Genomic DNA, 5,978 nt, shown 5'->3' on the forward strand with positions numbered 1-5,978 from the left:
GCAGTTCCAAGCAACAAACTCAACAAACACGAACTGCTCCTCCACAAGCAAGCACTCCAATAGGACCTGTTGCTCCTAATACATCCATCAACAAATCATGCTTCAAGTGTGGACAGTTTGAACACTACTCTAACTACTGTCCCAACAGGACTGCTTATACTACTCCAGCTCCGATGAAGCAAGGGCAGGCCTCGGCAGGCAAGAGTCAGCCCTTATCCGTTAACCGGGGGCAGGTTAACCATGCAGGAGTAGAAGCTGAACTTGGTGAACCGGAAAATCAAGATGAGATGCCAATTGAAGATGAAGAAGTTGGTGAAGAAGTCAACAAGCTGCAAGATTAGAACATATAAATATATAAACATATATATATATATTTAAGTACTATTTGTAAGACCTAAATATTACTTTAGTTAGTAGTTAGTATTTTACTATTTTAAGAATAATAATAAGGTCTATTTGACCTTATGTGTTGCTAATAATTTATGCATTATGCTATGATTTTTGTTTGTGCATATGTTTGGAGGCAAAACTGGGGTACATCCTTCTTCTCACTATCTCGAGGACGAGATTCCTTTTAAGGGGGTAGGATTTGTAAAGCTTAAAAATTAGTAGAAGAAAAAAAATAATAAAGTAAATAAATAAATATATTTATAATGGTGTTTTGAGAATGTTTGAAACCTTTAGAAATTTATTATTTTCCTTCCACTATCATAATCAATTAAGAGAGAAAAGATAGGAAATGTGCATCTCATGCTAATGATTTTGTTGTGAGGCATTTTATTGAAATAAAGGAATCGTAACTTAAATTTGATCTCAAATTATGAATGAAAATATAAAACAGACAATTTAGAAAGGAAATGGTAATAAAGTCATTTAATTCTAGAAATAAATAGTGGGAAGGAGAATAAATAATAATATTAAAAATAGTAGAATTTATATTCACATTAGGATTATCGGTGAGATTGGGAACCTAGACTTCAAAACAGAGATTTGAATTTGGGTTGAATACTTGAAATTGAAATTTGAAAAACAAAGCAGAAAATGATAAAAGAAAAAGGAAATGCAAACGCCTGTATGGACCGTTTCTTCTTGGCTGGCCCATCTCCACCCCCAGTCCCGCGCGGCCCAGCTTCCACTTTTCTCCGTGCGCTCGGCCCAGCTGCGTTGCGCTGATAGCTGGGGTCCCTGGGTCCTCCGTTTCACCGCCATGCGGGCCCCACTTCCAGAGTGCTTGCTCGTGCGCAGTAGCGTTACTTGCTCCGCGGTCGTGTGGACCCTGTTGGCCAGTTGAACTACCTCCTTCTCGCCTCACTAAGTCGCTTGCATGAGGGGTCACCCCGTCAGCCCTGTCACCCACCTCGGAACAACCTCGCGAGCGCACGGTGTTGGTCACTTGTTCTCAAAAACTATATAAATCAAGAACAAGGCAACACAGATGTTAATGATTAAAGATCTTCGTCCTTCGTAACATTATTTTATTTTGGATATAATGATTTTCGGACGAAGGTCATGAAGGACGTACCTTCATCATCTCAATATGTAAAGATATAAACATGGACATGTGAAACGTAAAAGGAGTAAGAATAATCATATTAAATTATTAGATTATTCATATTCTCATTATATAATTGCGAACAAATATCAATGATATCTAAATTACATTTGTACCTTCGGCTTGATAGAAGGTGAAAAAGCAAGAGTGACTTGCGAGTGATTACCAATCAGCGTGAATAGTACGGGGGTACTGTTCATCTATTTATAGGCACAGGACGCAGCCCGGGTAAAATTACATTCGTGTCCTTAATAACTAATCATAATCATGGTACAAACTATCATGGACTATGCATTCTTTTCTTCTTTAAGTCGGTGCCACCCTTCGTCTTAAATATGCCATCGTGCCGAAGCTCTTTCAATTGTAGGTTCGACACATATCTTCATGTCGTATTCGCTTACATATCATCCTACCGAAGGTGTTTTTGCTTATAGGACCTTCGGCGGAGAAGAAGGCCCCCAACAGTAGCCCCTTCGCGGTGCTAGATCATTTTTCGTAACGAGCTCGATCCGCGAAAAACTCAAAGGCTTCGGAAAGCCGAAGGTCCGAAAAACACCATCCCTGAGCTCGTTGCCGAGAAATGATTATAATATTCCAGGCATCGAATGGTCCACCGTTCAGCGAGTGCAGGCGACCTGGCGGTTCGCCTTCCCCCCTGCAGCACTATATAAAAAAGCCGGGTTGGTGAGGAGTTACCACAACATTCATTGCCATTGCACTGTTGTGTGTTAAAAAATTTAACCATAGCCGAAGCTTTCTGCATTACACTTTCGAGCGAACACTTCATCGTTTAAGGTTAGCTTCGTCAAACGGTAAAAAACCGTCGAAATGGCCAGAGTGCGATCAACTGGAAGGGTGTCTCGTGAGGGGGACTAAACCGAGGCCGCTAAAACGACACCAATTTCAAAAGTAATGAAACGATCAGGTCTGGTTGTGGGCAACGAAGGCGCCTCTAATGCCGAAGCTGAACAAACTATGATTGAAGATGAAAATGTTGAAGAGAGTGAAGAAGACTACAACATTCCGATCCCAACGAAGCCTAGTCATCTAGATTTTGAAAAATCTACTGTGACCGAAGATGACATGCCTATGATGATGAAACTGGGTTATTTTGGAGAGGCTGAGAGTAAGCTTGTTCGGTTTGCTGGAGAAGAGACTATCCCAGAGCCGAAGAAAGATGAAGTTGTCGTTTTCAAGAGCTTCTTTAGAGCAGGGCTGCGATTCCCCCTAAATGAGATGATAGGGGTAGTTTTGAAGAACTTTGAAATATATCTTCATCAGCTGACTCCTAATGCTATTGTTAGGCTCAACGTCTATATCTGGGCCCTCCGAAGCCAAGGGATGAGCCCAGATGCCGAAGCTTTCTGCCGAGTGCACGAGCTGCACTATCAGACGAAGGCTAGGGAAGATGGCCTTCACGAGAATTTTGGCTGTTATAATTTTGCGTATTGAAAGGATACAAAGGCACCAGTCCTCAGCTACCGTACGAAGTGGCCAACCGGTTGGAAAAATGAATGGTTCTATATGAAGGCTAATGAGAAAAAGAGGGAGAAATCTGATGACCATGGTCATGAGTCCACTGAGTTTGAGCTTCAGAATGACCCGACCTTTATGCAATATGCAACTGGGGTCACCCTGCCAGCTGACCGAAGTAGAATTTAGAGTGATAGCTGAGCAGATCAGTACCAGGGACTTAGTGCAAGAATACTTGGCGAATAGAACATATCCGACGTCAAGTGGCTGGGGAATGCCGAAGAAGAAAGAAGCGGGGAAGAAGCATGAACTTGTTCGTCTTGCTTACCGTTTCAAATTTGAAAAGCAATTTAAGAAGCCTTGCAAAGAATGGCTAGACATGATTGAGACTATGTGCAACGAAATACTTGGGAATTATACTAAAAAGGAAGATCAACTGATGACCGCAGCCTTCGGCACCTAGCCAAAACGAAGATTGAACCGGGTGATGGATGCCTTGAAATTTGAATACCCTAATTATGAAAGGCTTGACAAGGGTGTCGAAGAGGTAAAAAAAGAATTGTTAGCATTCTGAGCAGGCAAGCTGCTAGAATGGTAAATGAGGATGAAAAGTCTTCAAAGAAGACAAAAATTGTCCTGAGCCGAAGGTGGTAGTGTCAAAAAAGAGGAAGGCTGAAGCTCCGGAGCCGAAGGTAACTTAGGCAACGGAAGAAACTCCTTCAACACCTCCTGCTGCTGAAATAACAGATATTCTAAAGGTAATGACCGAATCCTTACCCATCAAGCTGCTAAGTCCACTGGGGCCAGAACTGACGAAAATTTTACAGAAGAAGGATGAGCCTTCGGCTACAAAGAAGAAAGCTGACGGTCGGAAAAAACGAAGAATTGTTAATGTCATGCAAGCCATTGAGCGGACACCACTGCTGGCCTCGACATCCAAAATAGCACCTATCGCAAGTGCCGAGGCCACTGCCGAAGCTGACACCTCTGCCGAAGCTGCCAAACTTGAAAGTACACTGTCAGGAATTGATAAGCTTCTTTCGGATATGGCTGTAGAAGAGATAGCTGCGGCTTCAGAGAAGGTCATGGCCGCAGTGCCTGACAAAGGGAAAAAGATTACTGATGCTGCTGCAGAAGAAAGGGACTTTGACCTTCGGAACCTGGTGGGTCAAGAATTGTCCGAGGCTGAGAAGAAGGAGCTATAGGAATATGAGATATCCTGTGGCTACCAGCCAGGAGCTATGCTCTTTGGTGGAATTGACGAAGGAGCCTTAGGATGTATTCGCGATCGCGCCGGGGCAAAGATAATCGGCACTCTATCGAAGAGTGTCGGTTTCCCGAAGCTTGAGGCTGATATTAGCGGCTACCGGCGACAACATATGGTTGGCAGTCTGTTTTATTCCAATTTCAAGGTAAAATTCTTTTTGCCTAGATTTCTGTTATATTTGTGATGAATCAAAATTTTCTGAAGTCAGCTTGTTTCGACAGAGTATGCTGCTAAGTAAGGCACTGAGGATGCAACAAGACCTCGAAGACAAGAAAAATGAAATCATAATCGAGGGCTTGGAGAGTAAGATCAAGGATTACGAAGCTTCTCTAGAGAAGAAGGACTTCCTACTTCAAGCAACAGAGGGCTCGCTTGCAGAAATTCAAGCTGATAATGCTAGATTAAGCGAGGAGATTCTCTAAAGTCAAACAACCTTAAAAGAAAAATCAGAGAACTTCGAACAAGAGAAGAAAGATCTGCAAGCGAAATATGAAGCCGAAGCTGACAAAAATACGAAGCTGCATAAATCTTTGAAAGACCTTCGGGATGCATGTTTGAATTTTGGCAGCCGCTGTGTGCAACGGTTGAAAAAGGTCTTCAGCTCGGTTGGGGCCAACTCTGAAGATATTACCCCTTCGTCTGAAGACATACCAAATACCTTCAAAGATATTGAAAATGAAGTTGATGCACTTGATGAAGTGATAGCTGGGCATGGTACTTTTGTGCCTTGCTAGCTTCTCGCGGCACAGCTGCCGCATTCTTGAAAGTTGGTTGCACGCATGCGAAAACAGTAAATAGACCAACATTCAGTCTGTCGCCATCAGATTTAATTGATATTACCAGTGAAGCCCAAATCATCGGAAACAGATTCATAACTCAGATTTGGGCTAAGGGTGGACGAGAGTTGGCTGGGGACGAAGCCCGAAACTTGCTTAAACTGGTACGGAACTTATACCTGTTGCTTGCCTTGATTCTTGTAATTACTTTTTACCTTATACCGTTGTTTGTCTGCAGGATGGTGGTGCCGAAGGTTGATAACCCGAAGCACATTCCGAAGGTTGCTGAAGCTTCTCTTTAGGCCTGCATGTATAGAGTTTAGGAATATTTGTATCATCTTTGCAAAAAATTGTAACCGAGAATTAAACAGAACTATGTACATTTGTCCATACCTTGTAATATATTTTTACCTTTTTCATCTGTGTACGAATTGCTTTGCTGTGGACGAAATTCGTATCCTTTGAGCCGAAGGCGAAAAACACCTTCCCTTCTTTTCGTACACAACGAAGCATCTCTTTGCATGAAATGCCTGTATGTTTGGAACAAAGCTTCTTCACATTCATCAAAGCTGTTTGTCGTCGAAGCTAGAGTATTTCTGTTCGTGCTTCATGTTATGATGATGATGATCCTACAAATGTCTAAATGAATGTTTATGAATGCAATGAATGATGTAATGTAATGTGCAAATGAATGTCCCAAATGCACACAAAGCCACACCCAGACTCTGCATCCCCTTAGGAACGACTTTGGAGTCTTTAAGCTCTGCATTCCCTTAGGAACGACTTTGGAGTCTTTAAGCTCTGCATTCCCTTAGGAACGACTTTGGAGCTTCTTCACCTTCTATTCCGGTGGCATTTAAGCTCTGCATCCCCTTAGGAACGACTTTGGAGCTTCATCACCTTCTATTTC

This window comes from Zea mays, chromosome 5, assembly GCF_902167145.1.
Source record: "Zea mays cultivar B73 chromosome 5, Zm-B73-REFERENCE-NAM-5.0, whole genome shotgun sequence".
Taxonomy (NCBI): Eukaryota; Viridiplantae; Streptophyta; class Magnoliopsida; order Poales; family Poaceae; genus Zea; species Zea mays.